Raw genomic sequence first — 15526 nt, 5'->3', positions numbered from 1 at the left:
CCACACATTGTGATTGGGATTGTGATTCATTCTACAAACTGAAGCAGAAGGTAGCGATGGCCGATGTAAAGATCTGAGGCAAACACAACATAAAGGAAAGCAAATGCAAGAAGCATGTTTGAGGACTTTAAAAGGAAGAAAGCTGAGTTTGGCGAAGTGAACAGCTGTTTTGGTAACAGCTGCTCCAATCATAAATGGATATGATATGACACTTGCATATATATATATATATATATATATATATATATATATATATATATATATATATATATATATATATATATATATATATATATATATATATATATATATATATATATATATATATATATATATATATACGAATATACACACAATGATTTTGTGTATTTTTTCAAGTTCTACCACTTGAAGAAAAAATCTGGAAATAATATTGTATGATTTTTTTTTAGAATATTTTATTTGTATGTTACTGCTGCGAAAAAGTATTTGAACACCTGAGAAAATAAATGTTAATATTTGGTATAGGAGCCTTTGTTTGCAATTACAGAGGTCAAATGTTTTTTGCAGTTTTTCACGAGGTTTGCACTGCAGGAGGGATTTTAGCCCACTCCTCCACACGGATCTTCTCTAGATCAGTCAGATTTTTGGGCTGTCGCTGAGAAACAGGGAGTTTGAGCTCCCTCCAAAGATTTTTGTGTTGGGTTTAGGTCTGGAGACTGGCTGGTAGGCTAGACCACTGCAGAACCTTGACATGCTACTTACAGAGCAACTCCATGGTTATCCTAGCTGTGTGCTTCGGCTCATTATCATGTTGGAAGACCCAGCCATGACCCATCTTCAATGCTCTGACTGAAGGAAGGAGGTTGTTCTCCAAAATCTCGTAATATGGCCCCCGGTTATCCTCTCCTTAATACTGTGCAGCCCTCCTGTCCCATGTGCAGAAAAACACCCCCAAAGCATGATGCTACCACCACCATGCTTCACAGCAGGGATGGTGTTCTTGGGATGGTACTCATCATTCTTCTTCCTCCAAACAAGTGGAATTAAGACCAAAGAATTCTATTATGATCTCACCTGACCACATGACTTTCTTCCATGACTCATCTGGATCATCCAAATGGTCACTGGCAAACTTAAGACGGGCCTGGACATGTGCTGGTTTAAGCAGAGGAACTTTGTGTGCCATGCATGATTTTAAACCATGACATCTTAGTGTATTACCAACGGTAACCTTGGAAACGATGGTCCCAGCTCTTTTCAGGTCATTGACCAGCTCCTCCCGTGTAGTTCTGGACTGATCCTCACCTTTCTTAGGATCATTGCGACCCCACAAGGTGAGATCTTGCATGGAGGCCCAGTCAGAGGGAGCTTGACAGTTATGTTTAGCTTCTTCCATTTTTTAATAATTGCTCCAACAGTGGATCTTTTTTCACCAAGCTGCTTGGCAATTGCCCCGTAGCCCTTTCCAGCGTTGTGGAGGATATATATATCTATATATACATATAGATATATATACATATACAAACATGCAAGTGCCAAGGGGGTTTAAGAGAGGAAGCCCACAACATAAATATCCAATTACCAAACACATCAAACGCACAAAGGATGAAATATTGATAACTTTGAGATATTTATGTAATCCACAATGGTGCCTTACATAAGTGTTCCATTTACAAGGAGAAGCAGAAATGTGCAGGGAGGTATTGTTTTTTTTTTCTTTCTTTTTTTTTTCCACATCACAGAAAAAGAAAGAAAGTGTTGTATGTTGGGAGACAGGGGTGGTGAGCACATGAGAGCAGTAGTTGGAAGCAGGCGGATAAAAATGCTCCTCCTCTCGCTCCTGCACATTAAGTGCTCACGGAGAAATTGCATGTGCACAAACACACCTATAACCCCTGTGAAGCAGCGCGGCATGTTTAGAACATGCCATTAATCAGGCTATAGAGACACTACAACCAATGAAAATGGAAGTGAAATGAGTGATGACTTAACTACAAGCGGAGCGTCTCTATTCTGGTATTGGATGTACATTTATGAGTGGGAGTGACTGGGATGTTTTATTTGGCAGTTCATATACGGCTGTCAATCGTTCAGTGATGGAACCTTTCCCAAGCATATGGAGCTGATGGGGGAGGTTTTGGGCTTCTGTTTCCACGGCTCTGCTTTGAGCTGCAGATCATGGAGCCTTTGCAAAGGCACAAACAAGCAAGGAAATATGGATTCTCTCTAATTAATTGTAAATTGTCACCACTTGAAATTAGTATGCTGAGTGATGTGTGCATGCAGAGGGTGTATTTGTGTTTTCATGTGTGAGGGAAAATGAGAGGGAGAAAACAGAGAGGAAGACGGAATAAATTGACTTAACTTTCGTGCCTTATCAACAAGCCACTCTTCATGGTTTTTCCTTTGAAACTGCTGTTCCCCACTAAGGCCGAATAAATTAGAACTCTAAATAAGAATTATAATGAGAGCATACATTATTTCTGTTGTTGTTACTGGTTGATCTTATTGTTGTTTATGTCAGTAGGAAGGCTAAGATCTCCATATATGCAATAAATAAATAAATAAATAAATAAAGAGGTAAGTTCTCTGCATGTTTTATAAGTTCGGGTGATCATTTCCATGGTGACCCAAAAAGATGTCCTAGATATTTGGGGAACATCCTTTAGAAAAATTCTTGAAACTACACAGACAAGAGGCAGGGCGGGTGGAAAGAAAGAGGATAGGGAACGCTTTGATGAAATGGAATTTGTGTATTATGAATGACAAATAATTTTAAACATGTCTCAGTTCACACAACAAAATCTTTCTTTATTCCCAGATGTTTAAACACTTAGACGGTTCTGTTAAATCTGGATCGAGTGGAAAATCTTATAGATACTACTCGTTGATGCTTATTGAGAGCTATCTTTTAAGGACTATTTCTCTTACTCTCAGTGGGTTCTGTCGGTGGTTTAGCATCTTATTGACTTCCCAGCGGCACGCCATCTCTCAGGGAAGTCCCTGATGCCATTCTTAATACCGTTCCAACTCCCTGAAAACTCACATGGTGTTTTCTGCTATTAATGTTCCAGAGAAACACTCTCAAACTTTCCCCCCAAAGGCTCAATCACTAAAGCCAAACATATTTTGCTCACATCACAGCCTTAGCACTTGATTATCTAAGTCCAGGAGGGCTCGGGGTTATGTGAAAACGTAGAATAGGGACGAACTATCACGACAGTTTACTTTCTCAACACAAAAATGCTGAATGCAATAGAAGTAAGAGGCTGGGGGTCAGTCCTTAAAAACATATTTTGCACCCCATACTTGATGTAGAGCTTGTAAAATAAATAAATAAACATCATGCTGAATGCCTTCAGGTTTGTTTTGTTGCTTCTTTCTTTTGTGAGTCTTATAGATAACTTCACCCAAGAAGCAGATGAGCCAAAAATGCGAAGGAAGTAGTTCTCTCATGAGATCACAAGAAAAACAGGTATTTGCATTGTGGACTCTCTGGAATTAGACAACATTACCTAAGTTTGGTTGAAATCTTACTTCTTTTGACTTGTCTTTATTGTACAATGTGAATTCCCCAGCAATTCCCCAGAGTTGGGGAGACAAGAAAGTGAACATTAAAGATTGTATAATTATTATAGCTGTCAAAGAATTAATTTTTAATCTCATTAATCACAGGATGACTGTTAATTAATCAAAATTACACACATATTTCAGAAGGTACACAACTATCCATGATCTGATAGAACTGACAGTGAGTGTTGATCCTAAAATTTTAGCTTCAGGAAATAAATGCTTGACTTTCAGACCGAGGTTGTTGGTGAAACAAAAGCTCCTTCCTGCTCTGTCTGCAAATGACAGTGTTCTTATTGATTGTTCCAGCTTTGTTTTTATGTCATCCACCAAGGCGGAGGTTGTGTTTTTTTGAGTCATAAGTTTTTCTGTCTATCTGTCTGTTGGCAAAAAAAAAAACAAACAAAACAAAACTCAAAAATTTATGCACGAATGTTGATGGCATGCTCAGGGAATGGCGGAATAAGCTGCTGCAACCGTCATACAGTCTGGATCCAGGAATAAAAAAAAAAAAAATTTCTTTACTATTGGGAGATAGGGGTAATTTTGTCCTTAAAGCTTCAAACTCTGCAGATAATGCCAAAAATGACTGAAAATAAAAATGACCAGATGACATCATGGTAAATGTTAAATACACTGACAGCTGATCCAGATTGTGTCCATCAGAGAAAATGTGAACTACTTTAATAACTTCAAAGCTATTGTAACCATTTGCTTCATCTTGTTGTTGAAGAGTCTGTTTCCAGAGGTTTATAGTCCAGGTTGTTGGAGTTCAAACCCAACACAGGTACCATAAAGTAAAAGTCCTGCCATGTTTTTGGATCTAGCTGTGCACTTAGAACAGGTGTTTTCACTAACAGGCTCGTCTATCTGCAGCAGAGCTGAGCTACTTTAGTTTAGCTGGTTTAGTGAAAGAGCTGCAGGACAGGACTTCTACTTTATGGCACTTGGATTATATCCATCTCTATGTTTCCAGGGTCAAGGATTCTAAATAAGTTGTGACATCTACCCTGCTGATGGAAAAAGAAAGTGATACTATCTTGAAGTATACACTAGAGTGTTAGTGTGGGGTACAACTGGATGGGCTGTTGGGCCTTTTGTGGTTTTTTTCTCAGGTGAGTGACCTGGAGCTGGGCGTCTTTGAGTGCTTCTAGGTTTGATCTTCAAACTCCTCATCGAACAGGTTTTTTTAAAAAAATTTTTATCCATCTCAATCTAACCAAACATTATGTAAATGGTGCTTCTTCTTCTTGTTTCCTTGGCAGTGGGCACATCAGCAGTTTGGTATGTTTCTGGCACCAACTGGTAAGAAGTGTAGACCAGAACATCAGGTGTGTCAATGTTATGAATTGCATGATGAATTAAATTGGTAGTCCTTTGGCCATCCTCTGTAATGCAGCAATGGTTGCACAACAAATTAATTCTGAAAAATTCTGTGCATGTGTAAAGAGTTGTTTGTCTATTCAGGGACACCATTGTAAAAATGGTGGCATGTAAATGACAGCTGCAATATGTGGCCCCAGGTTGATATAAACGACTAATTATAAGAACAAAAATCATATTGGCTATTTTAACCAAGTGATGAAATACGCCTTGGGATCCTCCCTGCAGAGTTGGCAACCTGACCCCAGATGACTGGGAGAAAAGGGATGGATGGATAGATTGTTACAAACCAAACCTCTAAACTTTTAATAGGAGGGTAATATTTAACATGGTATCCTGTTTTTTCCACTTCACTTTCTCCAGATTATTACTGGTTGACTGGACTCAGCAGATAAAAGAGAAGTTCATGTTAAGTTCAAGATAAGTTCAAAATGAATTCTAATCTAATTCAAACCAATAAATGATACTGATTTTCATGTTACCTTCATGTCAGCTTTGGTAAGATGAAAGAGATTAACAAACATGCTGGTCAGGGTTAACATATCAGTATAACTGGTTAGATAAAATGTTCACAGCTCGTAAAGTTTAGGAAATTCTCATTTGTCACAAAGTCTTTTTCACAGTAGGAATAAACATATACATGTATTAAGATCTACATATTTTCTAGATGGGTAATATATACTAAACATTAAGAACATTTTCTTATCATGTCTATTTAAATACGTTTTTATTAACATTATGATATTCTTTAAAAGAAATAATGTTTCTGCTTCAATTAATTTTGGAAAAAAAAAGGTGTAACCTGTGTGGAAAAGTACCTTTTAATGATTCTTGGTGCTGGTCAATTACAGCTGGTCCAGCTGTTTGTTAGTAGCCAATCATTGACATCGCTACTGAAACATCATGCAGTCACATGGGTTGGCGCAGCCAATTGTGCGCGTATATGAACCACCGATAGTTCGTTTGCGGAAGAAGCGGTGGGGAGGCTGCACTGGGACGAGCTCCAGGAAATCTGCCACAGGGTTTGTGATTGATATTTCTGTGGAATTAATTCCTCCTTCCAGGCTGGTAAGGGGCTCACTGTTGCTCGCTCTTTTTCTTTTTTTTCCCCAGAGCCACTAAGCATCATTTTACCACCCCATGCCCTGTTGCCCTGTCCACTTAATACCACAGATTCCATTATTATCTTTTCCTTCACCTGTTTTTCCACTTGCTAAAATCAGACATCAAACCCAGATGTGGGTTAATCAGGAACTGTGGAGTGTGGGTTGCTATTGGATTGGACTTCTTTTGGCCTGGAACATCTTTTATTCTGATGCCATGTGAATATTGAGGACTCAATTGTGTATATATGTATATATTTTTTTCACCGTGTACAAAATCCACTTGTATTTAAAAACCGGACCTCAGTCTCATCTCCTCTCTTCTTGAGTGATCCATAGGCCCTCTGATTGACAAGCTTACTGAACTGAAATAGTATTACTAGTACCAGTTCATGCTTGTTTAGCATGACTGGTACTACAAAGGCCCGAAACGTAGTTTCTCTGTTTAGATCTTGTTTAGATCATCCATGAAGATAATACAAAACAAAATGTAGCCGACAAATGGCCATTTATCCAGAGACACCCTTACCTCAGACAGGCTTCCAAACAGAACCATTCTGGTATGTAAATGTAATCCCTTTAATGGGTTGGGAGATCCATGTTGTCATGTAATTGCTGAAAACAGTTAATGTGATTGTCTGGAGGGAAGTAAAATGAAAGCATGTGCAGGGTGGCAGTGACATTGGTGTCAAAACTAATTTTTACTGTGTTTTTGCAAAGCAAAGTTATAGTTTGTCACTGCAATGATACAGAGTTTCCCATGTTCACATTGCAATGCAAAAAAATAATTACACAGATATGCTATAAGTCAGAGAAAAAAAAAAAAAGTAATTGTACTCTTGCTTGTTGCTGATGCAAGTAGCTACCCTCACTCACTGTAACCAAGTCATTTAATACAAGATTCATTTTACCTGTACTAGAATATCTTTACTGATTTTTTTTTCATGTAAACCTCCAGTGTATTAGTGGAGGAACAAAGAGAAATTGCAACCAACCGAATATCTTCCACCATCCTCCAAACTACAGTAGCCTACTTACCAAAAACATGAAAGACCTGCTCTGTTTGTCCCTCTGGGCTATTGTAGTCACATGGCAGTGCAATATGACAGAAAAGAGAGGGGAGCATCTCTGCATAAAAAAGATTGTTTCAAGGTAATAAAAACACACCTAGTAATTTTGTGTGACTCAAAACTGACATATACAAATTTATGGATGTTATATTTGATTTGAAACAATAGGTTCCCTCAACATTGCACGCTGGAACTGTAACTACAGGATTCAGAGACTCCCTCCACCATCACAAGAGATACTACTTCATAATTAAAAACAGTGATAATGTAATAAAATCTTGCATAATACCAGACAACCAGCTGACATAAAAGAAAATATATGAAAATAAGACAGATGTGCTTCCAAGCTAACAGCAAAAACTGAACAGACACTGTTCTTGCCTGTAGATGGCGCTCATTAGTGAGCCATCTGCACCGTAACACACGTGCTGCTGCTAACTTTCCTTCTTAAAAGTTGGACTGGAACTGCAAATCTACAAATATACTTCAAGCTTTAAAAACATGGTCGTGTTGCTGAGTACACATGACGAGATGGGGTCGAGGTTAATGTTTGTCTCTCACCTCCGCCACCTTCTTTTCATGGAAAGCCCGTCTGAAATTCTAACATCTGCATGTGAAATACAGACATCAACTCTTATGGCCTCACAGCGCAAGGTGGTGCTCCTCACACCTTTGCACACAGACTAGTCCAGAAATTACACACTGTTCAGAATTTACACTTTCACAAAGATTGTTTTGGTTTTGTGTGAAACTTATTACCTTTATAGCTCAGCAATAAAATCTGACCACTGTTTTGTATGTATAGGTGCAGAATATCTCAATATTTTGAATATATGTTTAACATCTATTAATGTAAGTTAAATATGGGATGTTTAAACTAATATGTGCAAAAAAAGCAGTCATGCATGAGTGGGCAGGCAATTAACACTATGCATCTTTGTGATAATCCCCCCCTCTGTAGCCCAGTCACAAGCCAAGCATGAAGTGCTGCTGCCTGGTAGCACAAAGCACGTGAAGCTCATGTGACCATATTAACCTTTCGGGCCTAATCTTCTGCAGACACGAAAGCGAAGAAGAGGAGGGAGATCATCAAGTAAAAGTTAGGGAGAACTCCGAAGGCATGCAACAGAGCAGCCACAGAGAAAAGAAATTCTGAAAATATTTTGTTGCTTCTCTGAAGCGCTAGTGTTTCAACTTCCATCTCATGGTTTGTTTTGACACGGAGAACACAGACTCAAGATACGCTGAAATGCACATTTAGCACTGAAATGTCAAGTAAATCATAGTGAAGCAAGAGATCACTGCAAGGCACCCAGCTTGGCTTCAAAAGCAACACAAAGACCACAAAGAATAACAGTGACATGCTCCTATACAGACACAGACAGGGGAAGGGTATTATTTCTGTACATGGTTTCATAGACTTGAGAGGAGTGTTCCTGCTGAGGAACAAGAAACATAATAAGCTGCTGGGGTCAAGGAGTCTCCACCGTGAGAGGGGTTTATAGTTGTGCCACGCTGGTCTTTTGGCAGGAGAATCAATGGAGCCTGTCGTTGAGATCAGCTGATTTAATTGAAAAGCACAATACAGTAAATATCTCTCAGGAAGACGGAAGTTGTTGAGGAGATCACAGAGCAGCTTTGGGTATGTAATATTAAAGAGATACAACTTTTAGTCTTTCTTCTTTGGCAAACTCCCGGGCCAAGCAGATATGAGAATTGATGGAATTTACATCTGTACCAGGGAGGAAAAGGTAACAATTTCATTAATAAAAGGACCATTTTTATATACAAAAAACAATTCAGCTCATTTTAAGCTTAAGAACTAGCCTTAAACTGTTTCCCTCTGACCTTAGCATGAATGAATGGAGCCTTTTAGGTTCAGTACAAACGCCTCCATTGATCTTGCTGCAGTTGATGGTGTAAAGAATTAAGCATGACAATAACTGTTATTATAGAATTAAGCAAGTGAGTGAAAAATATATAGACAGATGGAGGTAAATTAGTTACTTTAACCAAGAGTTGAATGTGAAAGTAGATCATCAAAGTGTCCACAATTCACTCCGACAGGGGTGAAACTTCTCAAAGGAAATTTCATGGCCATCCAAGAAGTTTGTTTTCCTGTGCAACATCAGAAGTAAATAAAGTTATCATAAACATGGAAACAGAGGTGGACTAGAGGGATGGCCTCTGAAATCTGAACATCCCAGATGTCACCTCGGGTGGTTGACGGGCCACTGGAGGAGAAAAAGAGAGAAACATCTTTCTCCATGATCTTCACCAGTGTTGTGTGATTTAAAGTTGATTTTAAGATGGTTTCCTAACTGGTCATCCTTTAAAATGTTGAAGTGTGGTTACATTGTTCTCAAAGAGGTTTTGTCTGTTTGCAAGTACAATGATTGATGTTAAGTCAAGCTAATAACATGACGTTACCCTGAAGCTACGTTCCAGTGCTAATCTGGTTATCTGGCAATGCTAGATATGTTTTTAGATAATGCAGGAAAAACCATGTCATATTTTGTTTCGATGAACGTATTAAGGGACTTCACATTGCTGAAACAAAACTACAAAAAATGCTTGAAGAGTACTTTAGCATTTATGTTATCTAATGCTGACCAAGCTCACTAAATGATCTGGTTTAAACAGGAGGCTAGAAACTGGTACTTGATTTTAAAGTAAGTGACAGCATCACAATGAGGACAAATATAGCATATTATTATTCTTATTCAATAGAAGAAGATAAAATTATCAAGAAAAGGGAAATTTTTCTGACATCTTTTTGTAAAGAAGGAAATCATAGAAAAGGCTGACACAGACCAAAGCACATGTAGGTTGCTATGATCAAACGCAAGGATCCAGTCTACCACCAGATGGTGAACCAAAAGGGGAGATGCAACTAATTAACCTTTTACCACATCAAGTCCAAATTCTGTACCACAAAACAACCAGCTTTCCTCTTTATGGATCATTTTGAACTTGTTGCAAATATTTCCACTTTGTAATTGATTATTGATGTAGAATTATGTTTTGTTTTTATGTACAATGTAATGCACTGATTTTTATTCAAACTGTTATTCTTCATGTGTATAGGTTTGCAGTTACTGTTATCTGCAAAGGGCTTTTGATGTGATTGGATATTGGACTTCCTCTGTTCAACCTGTACATGTCCACTTTGGGTCAAGTATTACAGAACTTTAACATCAATTATCACAGTTTTGTGGATGATACACAGTTTCACGTGTCTTACTATGCCAGACTTATTGTGCCAGAGTCTAGAGCAAAAAAGAAACAGCTGGAAAACTGGAAAACTGGGATTGTTCTGTTTGGTAGGAAAGATAAATGGTGAGTATCAGTGACACTTTGACACTCAGACTCCTAACATCATTGGCTAAGTTGGCAACCTCAATTCAATTAAATTCAATTCAACTTTATTTATATAGCGTCAAATCCCGGCAATGCCATCTCAAGACACTTTACAGACAGAGGGGAAAACATAATGAAGGCCAATTCATAATAGCCTATATAAGGAAACCAACAGATTGAGTTGAGTCCAACTCAATCTCCCATCCTGAGCAATCACACTGGCGACAGTGGGAAGGAAAAAACTCCCTTTTAACAGGAAGGAAACCTCCGGCAGAACCCGGCTCAGGACAGGCAGCCATCTGCCTCTGCTGTGTGGGGGGAAGAGGACAGAAAGACAACAGACAACAGGAACTGCTACTCCCGGCCAGGGAGACCTGCTGAGACAGGAGACATACATGTTAATGATGCAACACTGTTATTGGAGGGGGGGGGTAAAAGAGAGAGATAAAGAGAAAAAGAAAGAAGCTCAGTGTATCAGGAAATGTCCCTCAGCAGTCTAAACCTAAAGCAGCATAACTAAGGGATGTGACCATCCCTAGCTATAGGACTTATCAAAAAGATAAGTCTTCAGCCTAGTCTTAAAGGTGAGGAGGGTGTCTGCTTCCCTAACACTAACTGGGAGCTTATTCCATAAGAGAGGGGCCTGATAACCAAAGGCTCTGCCTCCTGCTCGGCTCTTTGAGACTCTAGGAACCACAAGTAAGCCTGCAGTCTGTGAACGAAGTACTCTGCTTGGTATATAAGGAACAATGAGGTCTTTGATATATAGTGGTGCCTGGTTGTGGAGGGCTTTATATGTAAGGAGAAGGATTTTAAATTCTATTCTAGATTCAACAGGCAGCCAATGAAGAGAGGCTAAAACTGGAGAAATATGATCTCTCCTGCTGGTTCTGGTCAGGACTCTGGCTGCAGAATTCTGGATCAGATGAAGGGTTTTCAGGGCATATTTAGGACAGCCCAGTAATAGAGAGTTACAGTAATCTAGTCTCGAAGTAACAAAAGCGTGAACCAGTTTTTCTGCATCACTCCGAGACAGAATGTCCCTAATTTTGGCTATATTACGTAAATGAAAGAAGGCTGTTTTAGTAACCTGCTTAACATGTGGGCCAAAGGACAGGTCAGGGTCAAATATTACTCCAAGGTTTCTCACTGTAGCACTGGAAACTAAAGTAATGCCATCCAGGTTCATTACAAAACCGGAAAATTTAGCTCTGAGTTTTTCAGATCCAACGAAAATGACTTCAGTCTTATCTGAGTTTAAGAGGAGAAAATTTCTAGACATCCAAGTCTTTATGTCTATGAGACAATTTTGTAGCCTATTGGACTGATTTGTTTCATCCGGTTTAAAGGATAAGTATAGTTGAGTATCATCTGCATAACAAAGAAAGTTTATTCCATGCTGTCTAATAATTTTGCCTAAGGGGAGCATATATAGCGTGAAGAGTATTGGTCCAAGTACAGAACCTTGAGGAACTCCATGACTTACTGTAGTTTGGGAGGAGGACTTGTCATTTACATGAACGAACTGAAGTCTATCAGATAAATATGATTTAAACCAGCTTAACGCTGTACCTGTAATTCCAATTACCTGTTCTAGTCTTTGTAACAGAATGTTATGATCGACTGTATCAAATGCAGCACTAAGATCAAGCAAGATAAGTACGGACACAAGTCCTTTGTCTGAGGCCATAAAAAGGTCATTAGTAACTTTCACCAATGCCGTCTCAGTGCTTTGATGAGCTCTAAATCCTGACTGAAACTCTTCGCATAAATTATTTCTGCTCAAGTGGGCATGTAGCTGAGCTGAAACTATTTTCTCCAGAATTTTGGACATAACCTCCCGTTTAGATATGGGTCTATAATTTGCTATCACCTCTGGATCCAGAGATTGCTTTTTAAGTAAAGGCTTGATTACAGCAGTTTTAAATGATTGTGGTACATATCCTGTCACTAAAGACATATTGATAAGATTTAGTAGTGATGTATTAATTAAAGGGAAAATGTCCTTAAAGTGGCTCGTTGGGAGAGGGTCTAAGATACAGGTGGATGGTTTAGATGAAGCTATTATTTTAGTTAATTCAGAGGGTTGGACAGGACAGAAACTATTTAGACACAAGTCAGATCCTGGTTGTAAGGATGCTTCAGAGACCACAACAGGCTCAACATTATAGGTAGAAGGAAGAGTATTGTGAATTTGATCTCTAATAGTGTCAATTTTATTCCTGAAAAAAAAAAAAACAACCCTCATTTGTTAATATAAGTCTGACGTTCAAAAGTCACATGAAGGCTGTTGCCAAGGCAGCTTTTCACCATTTCTTGAACTTCAACAGAATTAAAAGTTTTGTCTGTGAAAAAAAACAGGAGAAACTGATCCATGTGTTAATCTCCAGTAGACAGGATTACTGTAATGGTTTTTCAACGGGACTTCCGAAAAAGAGCATTAAACAGCTGCAGCTCATCCACAATGCAGCTGCTAGAGCTTAAAGTAGGACTATGAGATCTGGACACATCACAGCAGTTTTAAAATATTTAAACTGAACTCCAGTCAGTCGCAGAATAGACTTTAAAGCCCGACTGATAGTCTGCAAATCCCAGAGCAGTTTAGGTCCAGAAACCATCGATATGTTGAGAGAATGTAAACCAGCGGTGTCCAGCACTGATCCTTGAAGGCCACATCCTGCAGGTTTTCCATTCATTACTCTTCTAACACACCTGACTCATATAAATAGTCACTGTGCAGAACTTCATTGGCTGTTGGATCCATTTAATGTAAGCCAGGTGTGATGGAACAGCGATATATTGAAAACCTGGTGGACATCAGCCTTCGAGGACCGACACTGAACACTGATACAAACCAAGCAGGGTTCTTAGAACCAAGGTCTAAGGTCAGCTAGGTCAGACCAGAGCCCGAACTAAATATAAGCTGCATCCTACTTTTAATGTTTTATGTTTGAACTTTGCACATGAAATCTGCTGTACAAAAAGAAAAAAATCGTCTTTGTCTTGTCTATAAATAAAGTTTTACTAGTTTTGATCTTGATTTAATTTCTTATGTCTCTGTAATAGAAGCAGTTATTACAACTCTGCACCACTTAGTCAGTGGTGATCCCTCAACAAGAATGGTATTCCCTCAAATTTTTTGCCTTTTTTAAAAAAAAAGTTGCTCCCATCTGTGGATCGATCTTCCTTCCATCCATAGATGGAATAAGAAATGTGTCATGAGAACCCAAGGTCACAAAATTTCCTGTTAAGTTTATTTCACCTTCTGGACACCGGGAACAATGGAAATACAAAATGTTTTTCCAGATGAAGACATAAATAACCTACATATCACTAAATCCTGTCCTGATCATTTCCAGGTTATATTACATATTTTCTAACATCTAGTTAGAAAATGCATTTGAATGTCATCAGGAGAACATGTTGAATAGATGCCAATTCTTGTCTTTGAAGCCGGATAAAAAAAAAACCAACTGATTTTAATCAATTAAATATTTTTTTTCAACATGTTTTATGGCATTCTGAGACAATGCTAACCCACCCACAACCATCAGGTGGGTTAAAGGTCACCCACTCTATGTTCTGTATGTGACTCAGTCAGAGTCGTCTGCAGGTTTATAGGGTTTCTAGGTTCTCCTGATAGGTGATGGCTTCATCTTACCACCAGGGGAACATGACTCCAATGTGTATAGGTGTATGTATATGTGTATATATAAGTGGGTGTGAATGTTCGCTTATTTATATGCATATGTATGTAGGTTGTTCTCTGTCTCATTCTTTCTTTTTCTCTTTCTTTCTCTTTTTCTCTGTATGAGATGTTTTTCTGCTTTCTCTTCTCGATTCTCTTTCTGTCCCTCTTCTATCTTCTCCAGTCCGGTCCAGCACTACAAACTTTGTAATACAAACAATTATGTAAAATAAATAGAAATATAAAATAAAAATCCTGAATATCAAGGGGAGCATTATATTTATAATGCTTCCCTTGGCAAAGTACATTTGCCCAGCAGAACACAGCATCCAGAAAATCATTCTGCCTGCTTAAACGCTGGACAAGACAAAAAAAAAAAACAAAAAGAAAAAAGAAAAACTTTATTTGGTCACTCCAGTCCATTCTCTCCCAGTCCAATGTGGATATCAGTGTGGAAATTTCACATGTGCACAGTATGAAAATGAAGCTATTCCGGACATTTTGTATACTTCTGTATACATTCCCACTGTAGTGTAAATACAAGAAGGGTTCACTGCAACAGCCTACGGTTGCCTATAATCATGCTCTTAGATTTTTTTTCAAAAAGCTGCCACCTTTCTCTTCTGTCAGGATCAGTTGAAGTCTTTCCACGCTCTGATGAGGCACCTAATGTACAAATTCATATGTTACTTAAATGACTGTCAGAACGTGTCTTATCCAGACTTTAACCCCTCTGTTAGCGCAGTATGTTACTAGTCAGCTCTGTGGAAGCACTGGTACAACTGTCTTTTATTATTTTATATGTGTGGCTTTTGTGTTTTTGATAATGGGCCTTTGAGTCTGATAATAAAGATGATGATGATACACACATTCTCGATTAAATATAAATGAACCATTGCAAAAGAATCCACCCACATTTTTTTTTTACTGCTTTTAACCATAGACCATAGTTGAAACAACACAAACCCCAATTAATTCTACGTCTGCTTCACATTCCCTTTCTTATTTTATAGACTAAGAATATGTAGCGTCCCATAAATATACACTGTATTATGTAATAAGAAATATATAGATACCAGATGAACTGTTGTGTCACTGAAGTACTCTGATCTTAGCTTTGGACACAACTGCTGACACAGAAGTGGGTGTAGTGTGAGAAGGAAAAGCCTTATGTGAATAAAATCACCTGCATCACACACACACACACACACACACACACACACACAAAAGAGCCAGTGCTTTTTTTCCTGTGTGAACAAACAAAGAAAATATCACTTTCTTCACCTTCATTGCAGCATTATTTTGAACTGCTATTCTTAGATCTCTGCCTTCTCTAGTTCTATGTCAAGACCCACCAGTAGCATCACTCA

The sequence above is a fragment of the Telmatherina bonti genome, assembly GCF_933228915.1.
Source record: "Telmatherina bonti genome assembly, chromosome: 3".
NCBI classification, from domain to species: Eukaryota; Metazoa; Chordata; class Actinopteri; order Atheriniformes; family Telmatherinidae; genus Telmatherina; species Telmatherina bonti.
This window is presented reverse-complemented; position numbering follows the sequence as displayed.